Consider the following 27,640-nt stretch of genomic DNA (forward strand, 5'->3'; position numbering starts at 1 on the left):
GTCACCCCCCCAAATTCCACAAACACACCATCAATCCCTTCTCTGGTTGCTGGTCCATGGCACAGACAGCAGTACACATTGCATACTCTACATATCTCTGGTACCAATATGGTTGTGAGGACAACCCTAGCATATTTGGTCTTCCACATGCTGTACTTCACGCACATAGGTACAAGCAAATACTTATTTTTCATGACATGGTAGGTTGACCTGGGTAATACCCATTCATCTTTGGGCCGTCCAGACAAGGACGACTCAGACCGCGAATGGGCAGATATTGAGCGAATCCTGTGACCATTGAATGGGCTAGGCTTAGCAAAGGGCAGCGGCACACAAACACGCTGCATTTCGCTTCCACTTGGTATAAAAATCAACACTACAATGAAATACGGACACGGGGTTTTAAATGTAATTGTTCTAGGACGGGGATTGTCTAAGAAACACAAATATAAGATAACAAAACGCAGTCTTTTTTTCCATTTACATAAAAATAAATTAGAAAAAAATGGGAGGTGAAGCTGCTCACCTAGCTATACCAGATATTTGCAGAAAAAAAATCCCCCTCATACACGAATTGATTATTTTAAGGATAATGTTCATGAATTCACATACTAGATCTATCTGTTGTCTAGATTACATTTTTGTATCTAATCAAATATCCCTAAAATATTGAAAACCCATTTCTTAGAGAATGACAGTATAAAAATATTTTATGTCAGCAGTGATAAAACAAAAATACTCAATAATATAATTTGTCTATAACACATAAAAAAATGAAAAAAAGGCCAAGAGTCCTTCAGTACTTGAGCAAATAAATCTACAATCCCTTTCAGTGTTTGATCTGCATAAGCGGTGAGGTGCTCTGTTTTATTTTCCTGTGGTGAAATAGTGGACCTCAATGGTGAATCCAACATGTTTTATGGATTTTGGGGATACTGAATATGTCAGAAATTACAGGGGATTGTTACATTCAAATATGTAAACAGCTTGATAGAAACAACCCCATTATGTAATATTTCATTAAAAAAGGTTCTATGTTCCTATAGGCCAACAGTACTTTATTTCTACAAATGGTTTTATACCAGTTATCATCATTCACTAGACAAACATTTAGAATTCTACAGCAGTGAGTCCATAATCACAACCCCCTGCACATTTAGTGGGTTTCATAACCTGAGACTTGTCAAAAGAAAACTGATGTAATAAATTAAGTTCTGGCTGCAAAAGACTGTAAAAAACATTTTTCTATTTATTTTCAACCAACTATGAACATCCTTTTCAATTAAAGATTCATATAATTTCAAAACAGGTGGTAGGGAAGGGTTGTATAAACTACCTCTTCTTAATCCCTGCTCAGAAAAATGCAGCTTTCTTAAAAGTACGTTCCATTCAATTAAAATCTGCTAAATACTTGCTCTGACAGCCAGTTCAAAAGAAAAACTCTTTTGGAGCAAAGAAACATGAGCATCTGTTATCAAAACATTACTGAAATTAAATGTCTTATCAGTGCCATAGTAATCGACTACATTGTTATCATCCTTGTCACGCTTGCGCACCATACGAGTTTGAATAATCAAGGCCCCAAGGGATAAATCTGCATTGTCCAATATTAATAAAGATGATGAGATGTTAAACTGTTCACACAGTGGTTGTAATTGTCCAGTTAATTCTTCTGAGCTAATCGCTCTGGCTGCTGGGGCTGAATTGTCCCTACAAAATGGTAGGCTCAGTAGAATTACCAGCTGATTCAAATTTATCCAGTGTCTCCAACCTTTCCATCTTAGGATGATGAAAATTCATTACTTCACTGATTGGACGCTGATGATTCAAATAATCTTCCTTGTCCCTCTGGCATATTTCTTAACCTCTTAGAGCAAGAAATCTGGGCAAAGCCTAAAATAAATATGGACAAAGGCCCAAAAAAGGGATCTATTTTAAATAATGCTATTATAAATTTAGAAAGTTGCCAGAATACCAGGATATGTATTAGCATGCATTTCCTGAAGGATATAAAGCCTGAAACTCAAATACATGTCATTATTTAATGACTTCAATCTTCAGTGATTTGCCAGAAAAATCACACATTTTATGTAGAACAGACCAAAAATATGAAGTCCAAAATCTGGACATTCCGCAAAAATCTGGACAACTGAGAAGTATGGCGTCTGGTTGTTAACTCTTGGGCCTCAGCCAAATGTTTACTTATATTTAGAAAATGGGTAAGATTATCTATTATTATATTATAGTTTGTGTCTGACCAGCTTTTTTAAGTTTACTTTTTAACTATGTTCACATGCTATTCCAGCTTCGAGAAAATATCAGTATGCTTATCTTGGTGCATGTGAAAAGCAAGATTGTTAACGATAACGGAATTAATATGGCCCAGTTCAACTTTAAGCTGCTCCAATTGTCTGTCATAATTTTAAATTAAAATCTTGAGGCTTTCCAAGCCAATTTTTATCTAAATCCTGTAAAAGCTCCTCATAGAAATAAATACCTTTGACAGTCCTGTTGAGAAATTTATATAACCTTGAATCCTTAGGGACTTCTCTCTGTTTAATGCACTTAAATTAAATTAAATTTGAACAACTTCTTAAGAAATATTTCCAATTATTTAGTTAATGAGTCCCCAGTCAGAACACTAAATATGATATTTTATGTGCATAAGTTTACATAAATCTTTGCATTTATCATATTTTATATATATATATATATATATACACACACACACACACACACACACACACACACACACACACGCACGCACGCACGCACGCACAAACACACACACACACACACACACACACACACACACACACACATATTCTAAACACATAATCTTCATTTTTCAAAAATCTTTATTGACAATAATTTTAACAAATACATTGGAAATTACATAACCATAGCACTCAAGCATTCATGAGGGTAAAATATAGCAATAACCCATGCCTGGGTGTGGGTAATGCGGGATTTACCCACGGTTGGCGTGGTTTGGTCCCGAGGTATAGTGGGTCAATATCATATGAGCGAATTGCACAAATTGTGAACTCTCATAATATCGAATGTATCGGACCTCGAACTTCCTATTGTGTGGGGCTGCGCCCCCCCCCCACACCCCCCCCTGCTAAATATATATTACAACTCCGAGATTGCACTACAATGAGGAAAGGGTAAATATCCCATTCTTCACTGTACCACGATCTCAGGAAAAGCACTTCGAGGTCCAGTACGTTCGATATTATGAGCATTCGCAATTTCTGTGATTTGTTCATATGATATAGATCCGGTATAGCAAAGGGCTGTCAGCATGGTATAGCAAGAGAAAAAAAAAAAAACTAAAACCCAACCCCAAGGTTTTCACAGAAATTAGGAAATATTATTATGAACATATATTGAACAAGGTGTCCTAATATTCAATAAATTGCAGGTGGCATTTCTGGCAATACATTACACTTGTGGGCTAATAAGTATTTTATAGCCAGTTGAGTGAACCCTTTCCATGTCATTACAGCTCTGTCTTTACAATTTAGGGTGATATAGAGTTTCATTAGAGCAAATACAGTGATTAAAATATGATTTTGTAATTTATTTATTTTTACATTTGTTAACCGAGTTTATCCGACTCGGCCCAGAGAGCCCTTTTTCAGTGGAGAACCAAAGAGAAAAGCTCCAGGAAAGTAATTAGCAAAAATAATAAGAAAAAAAAATTCAAGTTGTAAGATATTTAACGGTACAAAAACAGAGAAAGAGAAATATACAACAGGAATATTTATAAGGCAAAAGTACAGTATTTTGAGAATACAGTAGCAATATGTTTGAGAAATTTGGTTAGCATTAAGTTATATACAAGGAAATATAGCAACGCCTTAAAATAAAAAAATTCTAATATGTAATACACAATTCAGAGTGACATCATGAGATAGTACATCAAAGATGCATTTAATAGCACAGATACTAACTGCAGAGAGAGTAATATGTGTCAACAGTTTAGATAGGAAATACCAGGCAGATATGTTAATCGAGAGAAGAAGAAAAATTCATTAGGTTATTTCCTAACAAGTACAGATGCATGCATGTTGGAAATGAATTTTAGTTTCTTTTTGAAGCCTAAATGAGGAATGTGTAGCATAGTAAATTCCCAGGAAAGGGTGGCCTTCTCATATCCCATTTTTTGCAGTTAAACCCTAAGCGAACACCATAACTCATAGGTACATTTGCAACTCCAGAAAATATGAAAGACGTCAGCTGTTTGGTTATCTTGGCAGAATGGGGAAGAGGATGAATTTATTAATCTTGGCTGGGGTGAGGTATGCATTGTTCAAAATCATTAGATGGGTGTAATATAGCTCTCTAAAGGGAATAAATGATGAAGTTGTTGAATGGAGCTGGTAATTTGAGTTGAGGAGATTGTTGGGTTAAGCTTAGTCGAGTAGTTGGAGAAGAGTGTTTCATTTTGGAATCTAATAGCAGTGATAAGCTTATATGTATATGAAATTATTTTCTTTTTCATTAATACGGAGGACCATCATATATTGCATGTATTTATTTTATCAGGAGCAGGATCAAGGTCAACCCAGAATTTAGCACAAAGTTTTCTCAGTTGTCTTAAGATAAAGGTGTAACTTTTGGGGAGGTTTCAAAGGAAAAAAGAGAAAAAAAAAACAGGTACTGACCACCACGCTGAACAACTTCAACACTTTTATTTTAAAACACAATTAAAAAGACTGGAATAAGCATTTTCAGGACCAAGCCCTTCTTCAGATACAAAACTCAAATGAAACTGCAGTTTTTATATAGCTCTTCAGTTAACATTCAGTACCACACCCTCCTTATCTTTAGTGCAGGTCTTAAAGGTATAACCCCATTTAAACCTGGGGTTTTGTATGCTGCTAGCTCAAGGATCCCTTTAGTTTCATTCAACTCTGTCTCATTAATCAACTCACCTCCCCTTTTGTTTTTATTTACACATTGTATAACCATAAACTTAAATGATTTTCATACTTATTTCTGTTCATGTTAGGGGACAAATGGTGCAAAATTCTGTTTTTCAGCATGCAGTTAGTTTTTCCTACATAGAATGAGCTGCAAGTCCCGACAGACAAATAACATTCTTTGTTCTACAATCTGCATACATATCAAAACAATATTGCTTGGCTGATACGGGGTGTACATAGGATTCTGCCTCCACAATGTACTCACGTGCTTTGCAATTTCTACACTTTCGCGTACCTGCAAGTTGTGTAAAATTGTTCCTACTTTTTTCTATCTTCACTTCATGACATAATAAATCCTTCAGATTTTTATTTCATCTAAAGCCAAAAACTGTTCTAGACTGGACAGGTGTTCCATCCTCTTGTTTATAGGAGAACCAAGGCCTAGACCTGGTACTTCTGTATTGTTTACTCTTAGTAATAGCATATTTAACTCTATTTTCATTGTATCCCCTTTGACAGAGGTTACTCTCTAACTTGTCTATTTCTTGTTCAAAATTTGTATCCTGTGTACATACACGTGAAATTCTATCATCCTGCCCTCTTATTATACCATTGAACATATACCCTGGAAGCATGCTGTCATAAAATAGCATGCTATTCTTCCAACAGTTTTTTCTGAATAAGGTTGTGTCCAAAGCTCTACTGGAATACTGCATGGCGAATCTTAGGAAAGTGATCGTAGATTCCAAATATTCAACAAATTGCTGTAAATCAATGACCACTCCCATAACAAAAAACGTCATCTACAAAACTCACATAGAGAATTAACTTGTCCTTCCATGGATGTTGTCCTCCATATATAACTTTGTTCTCTCAGTAAGCCAACACTAAGTTTGCGTGTTAGCACAGGGGGTGCCCGTAGCCACCCCCTGCTTCTGGCGATAATATGAATCTTGACACATACATATGTTATTTTCTAACACTATTTTAAGCAGCTCACTTATCAGCCTAATGTTATCACACTCAAAGTTAGCTACGTGTGATAGTATGTGTTCTATAGCTGATATGCCATAGGTATTGCTAATGACAGCAAATTCTTTACATCTAGTGTAACCATAATATAATTCTGTCCTTCATTCCGTATAATACACTCATGCAACAATGTTAAGAAGTATCCTGTATCCCTTAATATACTGGGAAATTTATCTAAAACTTTTTTCAATGTACATTCTATCCACATGGATACATTCCCTGTGACCCAATCCCTGCCTGAGACAATAGGTCTCAGTGGGGGGGGGGGGGGTCAACCAGATTGTTATGTATCTTGAGTAGTGCCTTCAATATAGTCACCATTGGAGGTTCTATCCATAAAAATGTGTGCAAGTCCTCTGACATTAGCCCAATTATTTTAATTCTGTAATCCTTTGCTTTACCTTGTCAACCATCTGACTAACCATTATAGGGGTATACATGTGAATGTGTGTTCATCTTGTAGCAGTTTTAAGTGTTTTCTCTGATAGAACTCTTATTCATTAGTACTACACCTCCCCCCTTATCCGCTGGTTTTATCACAATATCTGCACAGGCTGGGGATGGGTCACTGAGAATGTATCCATTTGGATAGAATGTACATTGAAAAAAGTTTTAGATACATTTCCTAGTATATTAAGGGGTACAGGACACTTCTTAACATTGTTGCTTGAGCTTATGATATGGAATGAAGGACAGAATTATATTATGGTTACACTAGATGTAAAGAATTTGTTTACTGTCATTAGCAATACCTATGGCATATCAGCCATAGAACACATACTATCACACGTAGCTAACTTTGAGCATGATAACATTAAACTGATAAGTGAGCTGCTTAAAATAGTGTTAGAAAATAACATATTTATGTGTCAAGATGCATATTATTGCCAGAAGCAGGGGGTAGCTATGGGCACCCCCTGTGCTAACACTTAGGCAAATTTAGTGTTGGCTTACTGGGAGAAGAAAGTTACATATGGAGGACAACATCCATGGAAGGTCAAGTTAATTTCCTATGTATATTTTATGGATGATGTTTTTTTGTTATGGGGGGGTCATGGATTTACAAAAAATTATTGAATATTTGGAATCTACGACCACTTTCCTTAGGTTCACCATGCAGTATTCCAGTAGAGCTTTGGACTTTTTGGATGTAAAATTGCTGAGGGATGAGAATGGAGTTTTGGACACAACCTTATTCAGAAAAAACTGTTGGAAGAAAATCATGCTATGTTATGACAGCATGCATCCAGGGTATACATTCAATGGTATAATAAGAGGGCAGGTTGGTAGAATTTCACATGTATGTACGCAGGATACACATTTTGAACAAGGAAAAGACAAGTTGGAGACTAACCTCTGTCGAAGGGGATACAATGAAAATAGAGTTAAAGATGCTATTACTAAGAGTAAACAATACAGAAGTACCAGGTCTAGGCCTTGGTTTTCCCATAGACAACAGGATGGAACACCTGTTCAGCCTAGAGCCTCACAGATGGATAATGTGAGGCTAATGTTAACATATAGTAATAACATTGGGGGAATATGTGATATAACAGAATTGGAATGTTTTGTTGACAGATGAAAAAATAGCCACGGTAGTGGGAGAAAAAACAGTTTTTGGCTGTAGAAGAAATAAAAATCTGAAAGATGTATTACGTCATGAAGAGAAGATAGAAAAAAGTAGGAACAATTTTACACAATGTGTAGTACATGAAAGTGTAGAAATTGCAAAGCATGTTAGGACATTGTGGAGGCAGAATCCTATGCACACCCTGTGTCAGGCAAACAATATTTTGTATGCAGATTGTATAACAAAGCATGTTGTTTACCTGGCTGTCTGTCAGGACTGCAGCTCATTCTATGTAGGAAAAACTAACTGCATGCTGAAAAACAGAATTTTGCACCATTTGTCCCCTAAAATGAACAGAAATAAGTAAGAAAATCATTTAAGTTTATGGTTATACAATGTGTAAATAAAAACAAAAGGGGAGGTGATTTGATTGAGACAGAGTTGAATGAAACTAAAGGGATCCTTGAGCTAGCAGCATACAAAACCCCAGGTTTAAATGGGGTTATACCTTTAAGACCTGCACTAAAGATAAGGAGGGTGTGGTACTGAAAGTTAACTTGAAGAGCTATATAAAAACTGTAGTTTCATTTGAATTTTGTATCTGAAGAAGGGCTTGGTCCTGAAAATGCTTATTCCTGTCTTTTTAATTCTATTTTAAAATAAAAGTTTTGAAGCTGTTCAGCGTGGTGGCCAGTACCTGCTTTTTCTTTTTTTCTCTTTTTTTTTCCTTTGGAATCTTTGTGAGCAGGCAGCCTTTGGTGGAGTATCTGCAGTTCTTTTTGGTTTGGCTTTATTGGGAGATTTAACTCCAGCCTCATCTCATTAAGTGACTGCTTCTTATATTGACAGATATCCAGTACAATTTTCCCCTTTAAGAGGGGTAATCATTTAGGTTGAGTGTTCTATTATTGAAAAAAACAAGAACACTCCCAAAGGGTGATAGCTGCTGTGGCTCCAATAACAATATAAAGCAACACGAAAAAACGCATCCACAGCAATTAAACACAGCAGTTGTATTCCTCAATCTAATCACTGAATATCCACCAGATACGAAAAACGCATATAAAATAATTTATTGAGAAGTTAGCACTTTCACCATAAAGGCTTCATCAGACTTATAAAATCAAAAGAAAATTTCAGACATTTAAATAACATATCATTTCAGCTGATTGGTTGTAACTACGTTTGACATCACGCATTAATAAACAGCTGCTTAACTTTAAAGCCATATATTCAAACTCAAAGACGATAGGTAATCCATGTAATAAAATTAAAGTTGCAAGATAGAGTCAATAATTAAAGACAAAAATTAAAAAGTATAAATAATCAACAGACTAGGAAAAAATATACACTAAAATATAAAATATAAAATATAAAACTTTTGTTGTCAGCTAAAACGCTTATTGTCAACTAAAACATACTACTGATGCCAATAATTCAGGGCCTTCCTTAGGCCCATAAATGTTTGCCCACACCACCCATGCGCCCAATAGTGGCAGGACGGGGTTGGGTGATGGAACCATTTTCCATTTATGTAGAACATTTTATAAGACCTGTTGTGGAAGCCAATTCAGTTATCTTGAGGGACAGTAAACAATTCATTTTGGACCTCTACACATACATGAAAAATGTAAAAGAAGATGAACCCTACATTTTGGTAACATTAGATGTCAAAAGCTTATTCACTGTAATACCTAATGAAGTAGGTGTGGAGAAGACACGTCAATATTTATCCACACATTCCCACTTGGACAGTAAATCTATAGATCTTTTGACTCTCTTTCTAGAAACAATTTTACAGAACAATATTTTCCTGTTTGATGAGTGTGCTTACATTCAGAATGATGGTGTAGCTATGGGCACTTCTTGTGCCAATAGCTACGCCAACATAGTTATGGCCAACTGGGAGGAAGAACTTTTATTCCCTCTTGAAAGTTTTGGATTGAATGTTGGGTTCTACAAACGTTTTGTTGACGATTTGTTTTTGGTCTGGAATTGAGATGAGAAGGACCTTATAGAATTTGTCTCCACCATTAATGGCCTGACTGATTTTCTTAAGTTTACCATGAGTTGCTCTAGAAGCAATATTTCTGTTTTGGACATTAGTATTGAGAGACTTGAGGGTGGTCTTCTCAATACTGGCGTACATAGGAAAGTATGTCATAGAAACACATTACTTCACAGGAATAGTATGCATCCCCATTTTGTTTTTGGTAATGTAGTCAAGAGTCAGGTCATGAGAGCATCCAGACTCAATCCATCTGAAGAAGGTTACCAAGAGGAATTAGTTGACCTTACCAAAAGATTTATAGATAAACAATACAATTCAAAAGAGGTGAACAAAACTATCAGAGAGGTTAATGATTTAAGAACTACTAGAGCCAACCCATACTTCTCTGATAACAATGGCTGTGATTCTGTCAAATCGGCAAGGGAAATTTGTCAGATGAGTGTCCCCATGTTTTTTAGTTCTGACACATATAAAATTAACAACATCATTAAGAAACATTGGGGGACCTTGCATCTAGATGAGAATATAAAAAAGATAGTGGGGAAGGACCCAAAGTTTTTGTTTAAAAACAAAAAGAATTTAAAACAAATTTTATGTCATCATACATCTGCAATGATAAATAGCAATCATTCATTGAAATGATGGCAACACCAAACCTTGTAATAAATGTAATCAGTGTGAATACATTGATAGATACCAGACTTACATTCACACACCCTATCTCTGGTCAAGAGTTTGCTTTTCGTACAGCTACTAATTGTCAACGTAAACATGTCATTTATCTTGCAAGGTGTTCATCATGTACAGCATTTTATATAAGCAAGACGAATAGGAAATTTCGTGAGCGTATTAGAGAACACCTGTATCAAATACGTATTGGCTCTGAAATTAACGCCCTTGCCAAGCATATTAGACAGGCAGGTCCAGCACATGTTTTCAAGTTTTCAGTGGTGCAGAATATCAATCCTAACATACGAGGTGGTGATCTCGAAAATCACACTGAAGACTGTGAATTAAGATGGATCATCAGACTTAGGACTGATAGATCACCAGGGCTGAATGATAAAACGCCCTTAAAACCTATTTTATGGAATAGGAGGCTAAAAATATGAAAATATCTAAATGAAGGTTACTTTGTCATATTAACAAACTATATTAATGAAATGTCTGTTATTAATTTATACTATTGATTTAAGTGCAATAACTAGGTTTGGTCATTAGTTGCAATTTTTTACAGAATGTATTTTCATTGCTTTCGATAGGATGACATTCATGAATAAAACTTTGACATTTGGTCATTACTTAGATAGGTCAAGCCAGGCCGGCATAGCCAGTAGTATGTTTTAGTCCACAATAAGCGTTTTAGCTGACAACAAAAGTTTTATATTTTAGTGTATATTTTTTCTTAGTCTGTTGATTATTTATACTTTTTAATTTTTATCTTTAATTATTGACTCTATCTTGCAACTTTAATTTTATTACATGGATTACCTATTGTCTTTGAGTTTGAATATGTGGCTTTAAAGTTAAGCAGCTGTTTATTAATGCGTGATGTCAAACGTAGTTACAACCAATCAGCTGAAATGATATGTTATTTAAATGTCTGAAATTTTCTTTTGATTTTATAAGTCTGATGAAGCCTTTATGGTGAAAGTGCTAACTTCTCAATAAATTATTTTATATTCGTTTTTCGTACCTGGTAGACATTCAGTGATTAGATTATGGAATACAACTGCTGTATTTAGTTGCTGTGGATGCATTTTTTTGTGTTGCTTTATCTTGTTCTATTATTGAGTTTAAGGTTTGGGTTAAGATAAAGGGATTGTAAAGTGTTGAAGGTACTGGTTAGCTTGAGTGTGTTAAAGAGTTTTTATAGTGATTATTTTGCTCTATATAGAGGTATGCAGTTTAATATTTCCCAAGTTTTGCTCATTAAGAAGTGGAATAGCTCTAGGGTTCATATTATAGGTTTTAATATAGTTATAGAATAGTTTCACTCAGGTCGAAGCTCAGGTCTTATTGCTTGTGTTATTTTCAAAGATTGTGACTAATCCACTACTGTTAAAGTCATGCAGTCCAAAATCTCCTTTCTCTTAAGGATAGACTATTTTTTTTGTATACGATTCTGACTAACTTTGGTAACCAGATGAATTTTGATAAAAAAGAGATGAGTGTTTAAAAAAATATATTGTACACTACAAGGTTAGAGACATTGAAGACATACGACAGTCTTGGAAGAATATTAATGTTGATAATGGCCACTTTCGATAGTAGGGAGGGCTGAAGTTTATTGCAACTAAGAAGATCTTGTATAGTGAACCAGAGTTTCATGATATTGTTCTGATAAAACATTTTAATATCTTGATGGAAAGAGATTCCTAAGTATTTGAAGGACTGGTTTAACCTTATTTCCATTGTAAAAGGACAAATGCTTAACTGGTAAGCATGATTGATGGGAAAGATTGTGGATTTCTCCGGGTTAAGCTTATAGTCAGCAAATCTAGAGAAAGAATCAATAGATGACAGGATGTTCTTGAGATCTGAGGAGGGTAGTGTAAAGTATATGTTTAATTCATCAGCAAGTGCAGACATGGTAATCTTGGTGTTATGAAGGATGGGGATGTGGTAGAAGGTTTTTTGTGAAACAAGTAAAAGCAGAGGTTCAATGTATAAGTTAAATAAATAAGGAGACATTGGGCAGCCTTGTTTAGTTCCATTTTAGATATCAACCCTAGAGGAGGTTGTCGTATTAATCTGTAAAAAGGTGTGAACAGTGGAGTATAGAATTTCAAAGAGTTGGACAAAACTTGGCAGTATACCAAATTAGGGCATACTCAAAAGTAGGAAATTTAAATTTAACCTATCAAAAGTTTTAGAAGCATCAACTGCAAGGGCATATATTGGATTACTACTTTGGCTAGAAAGAGTCATTAAGGCATCAAGAGTGAGTGTATTATCACAGGTCTGTCTATGTTAAATGTATCCAGACTGTTTGGTTATAATTGTAGCCAGGATTTTTATATCAAAGTTAATTAAGCATATGGGTCTGAGCTCCATGTGTTTTAGGGTCAGCATTTTCTTTGAGACTAAATATAGTTTTAGAAGCATTTAGATATGGGTCTATAATTTTATTATCCTTAATATAGTTAAAAAGATGTAACAAGATTTTAGAGATTTTCAAGCTGAAAGTATTGTAGAATTCTGCTGTGAAACCATCGGGTCCTGGAGCTTTGTTAAATTTAAGGCTGTTTATAGCCATAATGATCTCTTGTTGAATGATGAAAGAGGGTAAGGAACCTTGTTGAGCTTGAGGAAATTTCAGAAAATTAATTCCAAACTACATTTATATATGTTTTGTCAATATCTTTTCACTTCTTTATTCATAACAACCATGTAATATAATTTGCATGTCAATCCTTTTAATATTACTATTTCCCTGTATTTTCTCTAACTAGTATTTATTATACTTTTTTAATTCTTTCCCATTGTAAAAATACATGTGCTATCATTTGTTTCCAATAAAAATACAATCTTTCTCTCTAGTAGTGTAGCAAAGATGGGGTGAAGTGAAGTATCTATTCCATGCACAGAGCATTATGGTATATGTTTGAGAGTTCCTGCATTACTTTTTTCAATACCAAAATGCTGGTACAGAAAATCTCTTCAATAGCTAAGGGGAGAAGGGGGGAGTGCATCTGTAGGAAGTCAGTTGTTACAGTTTTTTTCTGCACTTCACTTGAAGAGCTGAGAGGGTGGGAGCTATTTCGGGGACTGGTACCAGGTGCTTGATGGGCCAGCTATGGCTCTGTTTCTCTAATTGATTTATACAATGTGGTACCTTTCACTGGTAACTTATTAATCGACAATTGTCACAGAAAATCTTGACACATTATCAGATCTTTATATCTCAGTTTCCTCATTTTAATTTTCTCAATAAAATTTTCGCTTAAATTTCCCCAAGGACTCAGATTATATTTTTTTCAAAATACTCTCTTACAGATTCTTCCTAGTTTTTCAAATATTTTATACAAATGGTTTCAGTAAAATATGCTATAATTGCCTCCTTTTAATTCTTCATTGCTAATATTACTCTCCTTTTGGCTTTCTTTGTCTGGCAGTCTTTTTATCTTGTATCAACAATGTTCAGTTATGCCATATTTCTCATATTTATTACAAGTATAAGGAAGCAGTATATAACCACTTTCTGTGTCACAGAAATACAGTACCCCCTTTTATTAGGTTTAATTTAGAATGCCAAATAATGCCGAAAACCATCTGTTAAATATTTTTTTTCTTACTATTTAGCATCATGTGCACATTTCCCAAATGTACTAACTTTCCATTATAACCAAATAGATTAAGTATACTTTCTTTTTTAATAGAATGCCTAAAGGGATATAGCAACATACTAGGCAAGAGATCCCAGGATCAAAAAAGGAGGCCAGCACCAAGAGTGATAACTCAGTTTAGTCCAAATAGTGACAAACCAAACCAGTTTAGGCAACCTTGCCTTCATCAGTGATTGCCATCTACGTTAACAAACAATCTATGTATACACCCAGCGCTTCATGTCAATCAAACATTTAAAGGTACAGCATTGACAAAAGCTGAAAAAATCCCTAATAATACAAACATTGTATATTATTTATTCTATATTATTCCTGCTACAGGTGGTCATTAAGACCTGGGGAAAAAAGAGTCCCTAGCCTTACTATCCAACTTTTTTCTTTATCATTCAAAATACTATGCCGCCCTAATTTGTTCGATCTGTCACCCCATATTTTATCAATGATACAAAAATGAGATATTGCTGATTTATGATAACATCCATGTCTATAAAGTGCATTAGTCATACGTTTGTTTCTAATGTCACTTAAATGTTCAGACATTCTTATTCTAAACAGCCTAGAAGTTTGCCCAACACAGAATGATGAACAGGAACATGTGGCCAAATAGACCACCCAGTCCATTCCACAATTAGCAAAATGCTTAATTCTGTAAACCATCTTGGTATTTTTACTAGACAACTCCTTAGATTTTAACATGTACTTACAAAAGGAGCAATGTCCACAGGAAAATGATCCAACTAACTTGTCTCCTGTGATAGTTAGTTGTTCCATAGAGTAACATTCACCCCTGGATTTATAATGGTTAAGATAAGACCCCAGTGTGCGTCCCCTATGGCATGAGAACTTACATTCATCCATGAGGAGACTGGATAATTCCTGATTTGCCATGAGAATGTTCCAGTTTTTATTAATTGCGTTTCTAATGGCATGGATGTTTCTACCATAGGTAGTAACAAATCTAATAGTATCCCCTGATGTATGAGTTTTTTCTTGATATTGCAATAACTCTGACCTGTCCTGTCCAGTGACCCAGTTACTAGCTAAAAAAAATATGTCCTGGTTTGTAGCCCCTAGCTTTAAACCTATGTATCAAATTGTTCTTATGATGTTCATAGTCATCCTGGGAGGAGCATATCCTTCTAATACGAAGGAATTGGGACTTGGGAATATTCCTTATAATATTCCTTATAATATGATCAGGGTGTAGACTAGTGGCCTGTAAATACTTGCGGAAGACCTGGGTCAACAGGGTATTATCCTCATGTAAAGTAGTAACTTGTAAAAGACGGTTATATTCTGGATACTTGCGGAAGACCTGGGTCAACAGGGTATTATCCTCATGTAAAGTAGTAACCTGTAAAAGACGGTTATATTTCGGATACTTGCAAAAGACCTGGGTCGACGGTATTATCCTCATGTAAAGTAGTAACCTGTAAAAGATGGTTATATTCCAGATACTTGCAGAAGACCTGGGTCGAGAGGGTATTATCCTCATGCAAAGTAGTAACCTGTAAAAGACGGTTATATTCCGGATACTTGCGGAAGACCTGGGTCGACAGGGTATTATCCTCATGTAAAGTAGTAACCTGTGAAAGACAGTTACATTCCGGATACTTGTGGAAGACCAGGGTTGACAGGGTATTACCCTTGTGTAAAGTAGTAACCTGTAAAAGATGGTTATATTCCAGATACTTGCGAAAGACCTGGGCCGACAGGGTATTATCCTCATGTAAAGTAGTAACCTGTAAAAGACTGTTATATTCCGGATACTTTGGAAGACCTGGGCTGGCAGGGTATTATCCTCATGTAAAGTAGTAACCTGTAAAAGACGGTTACATTCTGGATACTTATGGAAGACCTGGGTCGACAGGGTATTATCCTCGTGTAAAGTAGTAACCTGTAAAAGACGGTTATATTCCGGATACTTGCGGAAGACCTGGGTTGACAGGGTATTATCCTCATATAAAGTAGTAACCTGTAAAAGACTGTTATATTCCGGATACTTGTGGAAGACCTGGGTCGACAGGGTATTATCCTCATGTAAAGTAGTAACCTGTAAAAGACGGTTATATTCCGGATACTTGCGGAAGACCTGGGTCGACAAGGTATTATCCCCATGTAAAGTAGTAACCTGTAAAAGACTGTTATATTCCAGATACTTGCGGAAGACCTGGGTCGACAGGGTATTATCCTCATGTAAAGTAGTAACCTGTAAAAGACGGTTATATTCCGGATACTTGCGGAAGACATGGGTCGACAGGGTATTATCCTCGTGTAAAGTAGTAACCTGTAATAGACGGTTATATTCCGGATACTTGCGGAAGACCTGGGTTGGCAGGGTATTATCCTCGTGTAAAGTAGTAACCTGTAAAAGACGGTTATATTCTGGATACTTGTGGAAGACCTGGGTCAACAGGGTATTATCCTCGTGTAAAGTAGTAACCTGTAAAAGACGATTATATTCCGGATACTTGCGGAAGTCCTGGGTCGACAGGGTATTATTCTCATGTAAAGTAGTAACCTGTAAAAGACGGTTACATTCCAGATACTTGTGGAAGTCCTGGGTCGACAGGGTATTATCCTCGTGTAAAGTAGTAACCTGTAAAAGAAGGTTATATTCCGGATACTTGCGGAAGACCTGGGTCGACAGGGTATTATCCTCATGTAAAGTAGTAACCTGTAAAAGACTGTTATATTCTGGATACTTGTGGAAGACCTGGGTCGACAAGGTATTATTCTCATGTAAAGTAGTAACCTGTAAAAGGCGGTTATATTCCGGATACTTGCGGAAGACCTGGGTCGACAGGGTATTATCCTCATGTAAAGTAGTAACCTGTAAAAGATGGTTACATTCCGGATACTTGTGGAAGACCTGGGTCAACAGGGTATTATCCTCGTGTAAAGTAGTAACCTGTAAAAGACGGTTATATTCCGGATACTTGCGGAAGACCAGGGTCGACAGGGTATTATCCTCATGTAAAGTAGTAACCTGTAAAAGACTGTTATATTCCGGATACTTGTGGAAGACCTGGGTCGACAGGGTATTATCCTCATGTAAAGTAGTAACCTGTAAAAGACGGTTATATTCCGGATACTTGTGGAAGACCTTGGTCGACAGGGTATTATCCTCATGTGAAGTAGTAACCTGTAAAAGACGGTTATATTCCGGATACTTGCAGAAGACCTGGGTCGATAGGGTATTATCCTCGTGTAAAGTAGTAACCTGTAAAAGACGGTTATATTCCGGATACTTGCGGAAGACCTGGGTCGACAGGGTATTATCCTCATGTAAAGTAGTAACCTGTAAAAGACGGTTATATTCTGGATACTTGTGGATTTACCACATTTGCGATGTTTTCTCCCACCCCTGTGTGTCCTAGATCTAAAGGGTGGTCTACACTTTTCTGTTTTTTGTGGGCTGGGGACCCCTGAGTGAGCCCATGCTCAGTTTCAGTAACAGAGGAGTCCTCCCCTGAAGTGTTGCTATAGTCAGTTTTAGATTTCCTTTTTTGATTTTTTGTTTACTTTTTTGGCCTCTTTTTTTGATTTTGTGTTTGCTTTTTTGGCCGTTTGCATCTGCCTTATGTGCGGAGTTCGTTTTGGCTAAGACATCCCAGGAACCATGAGATGCCTAGCGATATACACTTTTAAGCAGACAAACTTAAAAATTCTTGTCACCCTGTTTAAACATGTAATAGTACCCCCCCCCCATGAAGGAGGGCTGTACATGACAACCGCAGTAAAAGTCTGTGTCCACCCATCCAGTTATCAAGACTAGCCTTAAAGGCAGCCATAGTAGTGCTGCTTTTGACCTTACCCAGTATGCTAGGAATACATTGAGTTAGGAAACTATCTCTCCAGAGGATTTTGTTTATTTGTAGGTGCAGATTTAAGTCCTTAGTGTGGGGGTTGTAGAACCACTGGATTTGCAAAGAAATAGCAGGTCAACTTTAACTTCACCTTTCATGGTTTGAAAAGTGAGGTACATGTCACATCACAGCAACATGTAGGCTACCAAGTATAAGCAGAGTTCTGCTAATCTACCTGGGGGGCTGAAGTATTTAAGACCTTTTATTTTCTTAGTTAGAAATGTCTGGGGCCTTTACAGTTGAATATTATGCATGTATTTCTACATACCAAAGGGAACATTGTATTCAATGATAGATCTGACAAGGAAAGGGTACAGTGGTAGTCTGACTTCTTTGGATCTTGAAGATATTCCCTTTGAAATTAACTGGGACATATAGAAGAATTTCCCGACTGTGGTAAAATCATGATGATCAAATAAGGGAAAGCTATCCACATAAGTATCTAGGTCACTTGTGGCTGTATCTGTCTGAACAGGACTACCATTTATAACATATGAGATGGGAACAACCTTTTTGCCAAATGCGGCTATACTGTACATTTTTTTTTTTCATTTAGTTTGAGACCATTTTTGATACACAATGTATGTGCACATTCCAGCCCTTGCTGGAGCTGTTTTGTATCAGTGGATGAGTAGATAGCAGTGCCCAACTTGCAGTCATCAGCAAACATGGTCAAACACTTTTGAGATACTGACTTGGATGTCTGCAAAATAAATGCCAGACTGGAGAGGGCACAAAATTGATCCCTGTGGTACTCCACTAGTAAAAAAAATAATATACTGCTCATGGGGCACCCTTAATTAAAACATTTCAGCAAGACATACATTAACTAAATTTGTCACAAATGGGGCACCCTTAATTAAAACATTTCAGCAAGACCATACATTAACTAAATTTGTCACAAATGGGGCACCCTTAATTAAAACATTTCAGCAAGACCATACATTAACTAAATTTGTCACAAATGGGGCACCCTTAATTAAAACATTTCAGCAAGACATACATTAACTAAATTTGTCACAAATGGGACACCCTTAATTAAAACATTTGAGCAAGACATACATTAACTAAATTTGTCACAATATTTTTCTCATTTTCTAATTGCAAAACTTTTAGCAGCTTTCATTTAAAGCCATAATACTCAAATATATTTTACAAACTCTCATGATTAACATTATAAATGCTTCAGTCACATGCTCCACCATCACCATTTACTATTATTTTCATATTCACAATCACAAATGGTTTCAGATATTCAAATAATTGTCCCATTTATTTCATTTTGCATACCTGTATACACCTCTTAAGCTAAAACGTCTTCTCCCCAAGTAAGATCTACGGATCTATGTCACATCATCGAATACGTGAATATTGAATGCTCACATGAGCGAATATTCACATACTCAAAGCTTATGAATTTTTTTTGCAGTACAGTGAAGATTGGGGTTGGGGTTTCTTCACTTTCCTAACTGCAGTGTGATCTTGGAGTAGGAATAAATATTTAGCAGGTGGTGTAGGGGGCGTAGCCCCCCACAATACCGTTTTTGAGTATGTGAATATTTGCTCATGTGAGCGTTCGATATTCAAGTATTCAATGATGTGATTTAGACGCAGATCTACCACAGTTACCCTACTTGTACATATTATACAGTAACTGAATGCTTTCACTTTATGTCTAAAAAGGTATGCAATTCATGAACATCAGTCTTGTCCTAAATTCCATAAAAGTCTTATTTTACCATATTGATTTCTGTTAGATTTTCATTTCTGCAATAAACTTTTTATCTTGTAAAGCAGTTATGTTCACATTCAACTTACTGCACCATTCCAAAATTGTTTTGGCATTATTCAAATACCGTTTACATTTAATTAGAATATTTTATTTTCTCTTCTTTTTAGCTTTGAGAAAAGCGTTTTTATTTATTTTTGTTTTCCTAATTTCACTTGTTCCTCTACTGACTTCTTGTTATACTGTCTCATCTTCCTTATTTACCCTATTTGTTTAGACTGCCCATCTCTTAATATCTCAAACATATTTTCACATTTTATTTCTAGCTCATGTACCCTGTCTGAATATTATTTTCAATATCTAATTACATTGTCTATGCATCGTCTCACCCTCCGTTTTCTTCATTTGCCTCCTCTTCTTCGGTATTTGCATTTTCTATTAAATAGTCACTATCCCGTTCTAACTGCTGTTCCATGTCCCTACTTTCCTGGGCTTCTTTAAATTTGTACCTAAAATGATCCACTTTCTTACATATCTTGCATTCTGCTTTGCACAGATTTATCATATGTCCTTATTCTCCACACTAGTCACATCTAACTTTACTACATTAATTAATCGATTAGCTATTTCCACACAGAAACATTTTAATCTCTGCTTCCCATCCCCCATTTAAACCACGTCTTTCATCTTTTTTAATACATGTTTACAGAGTCACACATTTTTTGTGAGCAGTCGTTTATATCATATTCATTAACCTCATGTTTTAAATTGCAATTTTTTTTACTCATTTGACCAGGAACAATACTCATTCCTTGGAAAAACATAAGTTTTCATTTTACACAAATATATAAACATTTTCAATTACAAAGTCTGTCTCAAATTAAAATGTTACAAAATGTTTCATTGCAGAAATGAATAAATAACCTCACATCATAAATAACATTTCTCTATGCCACAGTTTTTTTAATCTTTATTCTTAATGTAGGTCTCTTTTTTAATTTAAAAATAAACACATTTCAGTTCCTTTCTACTACCTCCAATCACTGCTGCATATATATATTATTAAGACTATCACTATTATTTTTGCAGGAGTCACACAGTCTCTATCCATATTTAACTCCACACTGCTGGTTTTACCCCTTCTTTTTCCTCTCTGAATCCTCTTATTTCTGTCTCTGACCACGTCAAAGCTGATTGAGCCTCTAATGAAGCCTGCTGACAGGCCAGTCCTCCATATAATACTCTCATCTTTCATTGAATAAACATCTGCTTAAACCTTTAACTGAACTGGAAGGATGACTTTATTTTATTTATTTTTCTGCTGTTTCGCTAAGTTAGCTGTGCCAGGATCTGACTTTCTAAATAGTTATCTTTACTCCTAATATTTTACTTTGTCCTGCGGAATGTGTAAGTGTGAAAAGCGTAAAGGAAGTTCATTGCTGCCCTGGCTAAATTTGCCCTAGCAAGTATGAATATTTACCTTGGGTGTCTAATGAAAATAAACCATATGCCTAGTGGAATTACCCTGACAACCAAAATTAATGGATGAGTAACTAACTAACTAATTAACTAACTAACTAACTAACTAACTAACTAAATGCCGGCTACCTCAGTGAGACTGAATGGCGGAAAAGTGCAGACTTGCATACATCGTCAGAGATTGATGCTTCCCAGAGTATTCCCTTTTCTCTGAGGTATATTGATTTTGGAGCTTGTATATATAAATTCTAAATTGTGGGGGGCTTGCCTTCACATCAAGGGCTGTTTGATAGTCACTGTTCTCCTGTATTTTCAGACTTTTTTTTTGTAATGCCAGGGCTCACCATTAAAACTGTTAGAATTATAACAGGTAACTGTTCTGAATGAGGACTTCACACTAGCTGTCGGAAGGCACATTATGTGATGGAATTCAACAAGACGTGGTAAAGTTCAAAAAGTTGATTCTTCTAAGAGGAATCTTAAAAACTTAGCCAAAATGCTAGCAAATGCCCATAATTTCCTCTTGTGCAAAATGATTAACAAAACTGTATCCTACTCCAAGCAAACTATACTAAGTGCAACAGACTTTTTGTAGCAGTTGATGTTCCTGGTTTTGGTATTTCTGCAGTGCGACAGTTCAGTTACCATGACAGGCTGGTTACATTGTTGCTGCCTCAACCAGGTTTCTTTCATTTATTATCAGCATGCAGGAAGGAAAAATGTGTCTCCAGTCTGAGAAAGTAGGTTCTGTCCTGCAGCTCTGAGTGATAAATGTGGATGATGGAGAAATATTTTACATGGCCTGCAGTAGAAACATCAAAGAAGAGGAAGGGGATAATGATGAAGAAATCTGGTCACTGCATTTATTACTCTAAATGAAACTCAGAGCAAAGACATTCTTTTTTAATTTCAGAGAGTAAATACTGGTGAGTAAGGATCACCCGTTGTCACTAAAAGGTAGGTGGCTGATCTGTAGTGGGAGGAAAAGGATACATCCAGGCAAAACAGTGAATCCTTTTTTAATTTTGGAATATTATAAAAAAAGTCACTTTTCAAGCATTGGCTGCTAGAGCAAGTGATACCTTCAAAGAAATCAACTGGATCACCAGTCTTCTCCAAGTTTTGGCTGTCTAAGATGTCACACATTTTAGAATTCAAAGTGGCTACAAGATGCTTCATCTGTTTCAGCTGTGGAAGGCATCAGTTACATAGCTACAACCTACTGGGTCAAAAGATCACTCTGGGCAAGGCGAAATACATATCACTTAAGAAGACCATTTGCAAGCCTTCCCAGAATTACTTGCATTGCAACAGTGGCTGTGAACTGCTTGTGTAGAACAAAAGGGATATAATCAGTTTATACTGCACCCACAATAAGCCATAAGATCACCTATGACACCTCACTTCTGTGAATAAAGTACATCTGATAATCTTCATTCTTTTTTGCTGGCTGCTTTCATATCTCCAACTTGTATAAATCTGCCTTGCTGTAAAGTCTCTCTGGGTTCTACTCATGAATTTGTCCATTGCTCCCTGTTCTTTATTACACTTCACACATAATATGTCCACCCCTTGGCCAGCTCTTTTGGGCACATTGTATGAGTTGTTTTATAATATGACAATTGTAATTTGCATGAGTTCAAAGTTGTGAACTGTGGATTTATCAAAATGCAACTCCCAATACCTCTTCTATAGGGGGTAATGACTGCTGGTGCTGTTTTTATCTGTGTGCTTTCCATTATTCAGAGTTTGGGGCTTTTATTTGCTTTCCATGGATGTGTAACTATGGAGTTAGTATGTGTATGATTAGTGAGGGTGGGGGGGGGTCAAGATCCATGTCAACTAATTTGAAAGGAATATAGTAAAAAGTCATAATATTTAATGTATATGTTGATATGTCAAAATGGTGAAAAGTCAAAGTGTTGAAAAAAATACCTATTACCTTTTATGTGTAGGCAGGTGGACTTACTCTCCCACCCCTTCTAAAGGACGCATGTTAGCATCCATTTCCAAGGTTCACTAAAACTTGAGTAATGTTTTTGACAGGATGGCTAGTCGTGTGGTGTATGTATGCAGAACATATATGCTGTTAGCACTACTGGTGCAGTGCATGTACGTAAAACATATATGCTGTTAGCACTACTGATGCAGTGCACGTACATTGAATATATATGGTGTTAGCAGAACTGGTGCAGTGTGTGTATGTAGAACATATATGCTGTTAGCATTACTGGTGCAGTGCGCTGTTAGCATTACTGGTGCAGTGCGCGTACGTGGAACCTATATGCTGTCAGCACTACTGGTGCAGTGCAGTTAAGTAGAACATATATGCTGTTAGCAATACTGGTGCAGTGCGCATACGTAGAACATATATGCTGTTAGCACTACTGGTGCAGTGCGCGTACGTAGAACATATATGCTGTTAGCACTACTGGTGCAGTGTAGGTACGTAGAACATATATGCTGTTAGCACTACTGGTGCAGTGCACGTACATAGAACATATATGCTGTTAGCACTACTGGTGCAGTGCACATACATAGAACTTATATGCTGTTAGCACTACTGGTGCAGTGCACATACGTAGAACATATATGCTGGTAGCACTACTGGTGCAGTGCACGTACGTAGAACATATATGCTGTTAGCACTACTGGTGCAGTGCACGTACGTAGAACATATATGCTGTTAGCACTACTGGTGCAGTGCACGTACATAGAACATATATGCTGTTAGCACTACTGGTGCAGTGCAGGTACATAGAACATATATGCTGTTAGCACTACTGGTGCAGTGCACGTACGTAGAACATATATGCTGTTAGCACTACTGGTGCAGTGCACGTGACAGAAAATATATGCTGTTAGCACTACTGGTGCAGTGCACGTACATAGAACATATATGCTGTTAGCACTACTGGTGCAGTGCAGGTACATAGAACATATATGCTGTTAGCACTACTGGTGCAGTGCACGTACGTTGAACATATATGCTGTTAGCACTACTGGTGCAGTGCACGTACGTAGAACATATATGCTGTTAGCACTACTGGTGCAGTGCACGTACATAGAACATATATGCTGTTAGCACTACTGGTGTAGTGCAGGTACATAGAACATATATGCTGTTAGCACTACTGGTGCAGTGCACGTACGTAATACATATATGCTGTTAGCACTACTGGTGCAGTGCATGTACATAGAACATATATGCTGTTAGCACTACTGGTGCAGTGCATGCACGTAGAACATATATGCTGTTAGCACTACTGGTGCAGTGCAGGTACATAGAACATATATGCTGTTAGCACTACTGGTGTAGTGTACGTATGTAGAACATATATGCTGTTAGCACTACTGGTGCAGTGCATGCACGTAGAACATATATGCTGTTAGCACTACTGGTGCAGTGCAGGTACATAGAACATATATGCTGTTAGCACTACTGGTGTAGTGTACGTATGTAGAACATATATGCTGTCGGTAGGTGTTTTGAATTCAAAATTGTAAAGTTTCAGTATATTCACACTTCAGGATTTTGCATTCAGTGTTATGATTTTCAGTGCACCACTATTCAGTAAGTTGTAAATGCAAAGCACCTGTGTGGACAAAGCTGCCTATGGAGGAGGGTATAGTGGGACCCCCCCCCCAAAAGCTGAGCTGAACGGTATTGATGTACCAATTCACAGTTGTCTATCTTATTATCCAGGGAGATGCATGAATAGGAATCTCTCCATTATGCAGCTGGAACAACTATGCAGTGGGAGACCTACCATCTGTGCTTTTGCAACGGTACTTAGAAGAACATGCATAGGCAGCAACAGCCCCCCATCCCAGGGTACATATACACACATACATAAAGTTACACACCAACATATACATGCATGCACTGTTAATCAAACATATCATGACTTATCACTATCATTTGTCTGCCTCTGCGTAGTGCTCTGACTACAATTCTGCACACATTCTCAACACTGGAAGGCACAGAAGTGTGCCATAAGAATATGGCATATGTTTACCACCTTTGGAACCTTGCCATGTTTTACACTAGCATAGTTTTAGTATCTATGAATATCAAATTACACAACTACTATAACTGGAAGTATGCCAAGAAGGTCTTTCACATAGGCCCCTCCCATGGGTTACTGCCTTTATCTGGCACTGTGAACCACACCGTGCAGAGCACAGGGTGCCAGTTCTGTGTAGTCAGGTGATCTGTGACTCAGGATGATCATGTGATGTATGCATGACAGCTTGCATTTGACTTGCATAGTTTGCAAATGACTAGGGCAGCACAGTGGCATAGCGGTTAGTGTTGTCACCTCACAGCATGAGATTCTCCAGTTCAATTCTTGGCTGAGGTGCCTTCTGTGTGGAGTGTGCTTGTCCTCCCTGTGTTCATATGGGTTTCATCTGGGTGCTCCAATTTTCTCCCACATTTCCAAGACATGCTGCAGGTGGACTGGACATTCTACATTAGCCCTGGGTGTGAGTGAATGCATGTATGTGCCTTCTGAGGAAGGTTGAGCATCGGGCTGGTGACTTGACACTGTAAAACTCTAATGCCATTCATTCTGCAGACCAGTAATCTGCTGTGGCAATTCCTAACGGGAACAGCTGAAGGGAGAACAAGTTTGCAAATGACTATGAATATCAGCCAGGGTGTGTACAAATAAAAGATTACAACCAAAGATCAAGCTAATAACTGTATAGAAGACAGCCTAAAATACCCAGTGTTGGAAAATATCAGACTATTCTAATTGTGTATGTATGTCCATGTTGGAAGCTTATGTTCTTAAACTTGTCCTAGAACATGTTAATTTCCCAGGTAGTACTTTTATTCATTTGCAGAACACCACTTTATAATCACTTTGGCTGATACCTCATAAACTTGTAGCCTATAAGTAGTTCCTCTGTGTATTTGTTTAACATTTGTATGTGTTGCACTATGGGTATAAGTCTGTACTTTAATTTAGTGCCTTGAAGTCATAGTTTGCCCATGATATTTAACTGACTGCTGTTCTTTTTGTATGTCACTGGTATGTATATAATTGTTTGTACTATGTTACATTATGTGTTACATTATGTGTTACTGTATGTCTAACAATCACTGTTATGTCACTGGTATCTACATAATTGTTTGTACTATGTTATATTATGTGCTACTGTATGCCTAACAATCACTGATATGGTTACACCACAGCCATTGTTGGAGCCATAGAGTCATAAAGCATCTGACTATGAATCAGGTGACCTGAGTATGACCAATAGCTCAGGCATTATATGGCATTGCCAGGAAAAATGCAAGGGCATATTCTGAGGAAGGAAAGCATAGAACAGGCTGTACATGATGTGACTATCCTTTGAAGGAGTGAAAATATACAGAATATGTCACCGAGGCAGGTATTTGGCTCACTAAGCCACTAATGGCAGAGCGACTTAATTGTAAATGGATGGCACAGTGGTACAGCAGTAGCATTGTCGCCTCACAGCAGGAGGCTCTCCGGTTCGATTCTTGGCTGGGGTGCCTTCTGTGTAGACTCTGTATGTTCTCCCTGTGTTTGTGTGGGATTCCTACTGGTGCTCCAGTTTCCTCCCACATTGCAAAGACATGCATTTGGAGCATTTCTCCCTGGACCTCTGCTGAAAATTGGCTTTGTTCCAAGTTGGACTTTCCCGGTAAACAAATGTTAAATAAATCAAAAAGGTTATCACTTACAATAGGATCTCACTGTGGGAAATAGCCATTTCCAGCATCCTTGCAAACACTAGCTCACATGGTGAAACCCATCCAGCAAGGACTTGGCCATATTAAACTACATCCTGGTCAACTTTCACTTCTGATCATTGCTGAAGGATATCCATGCTATGCGAGGAACTGACTGTTCATAGGTTCATAGGTTCATACTAAGCTATCTGCCCTAGGGCATTTATAAGCCTAGGCAGAGTGTGTTTGGCTTTCGCCACCCATTTTAAATTAATTTTGCTATGCCCTTTTTTGAGGTTAGTATACTGTGCCTCTGTCTAACAGTGACACAGAAGTGATACCCGGGGTAAACCTACGATCTCCCATCCACTCATCAAGATTCCTCTTGAAGAGAGTCAATGAGGGACTCTGCCTAATCTGGACTGGGATTTTATTCCAGAGTGAAGGGAGCCTCTGGGTTATGAATCTGTCCCTCCAGCATGTCCTATTTATTTCACTGCTGAGGTTCAAGTCTCTCGAGCGCGTAGCTCGATGGGATTTGGATTTTCTGAGGTGCAGCATGTCCATTAATTCTGGGTTGGACATGGCTTTATACATCAGGCACAGATCGCCTCTGAGCAGGCGGTATGCCACTGAGTAGAGCTGGAGTTTCTTTAACCGGGCAGCATATGGCATCTGTTTGAGGCCTTTGATCCTCTTGGTGAGGTACTTTGGGGTCTTTCCAGTTGCTGCAGGTGTCTGGTAAGGTACATCCCAAAAGGGGATTGTACTCAATTATGGGCCTAATGAGGGATGGGTAAAAAGGCACGATGACCTCCCCTGATCTAGATGTGAATCTCTTCATGATTAGGTGGGCTATATAAAATGTTTTTCTAACCACTTCGGCACGTGGTTGCCAAATGAGAGATTGCTATCAACTTGGGTCCCCAGGTCCCTAATTACTTCTTCCGTACTTAATGG

Source organism: Protopterus annectens, chromosome 5.part1 (assembly GCF_019279795.1).
Source record: "Protopterus annectens isolate FY-2018-M chromosome 5.part1, PAN1.0, whole genome shotgun sequence".
In the NCBI taxonomy this organism is placed as follows: domain Eukaryota; kingdom Metazoa; phylum Chordata; order Ceratodontiformes; family Protopteridae; genus Protopterus; species Protopterus annectens.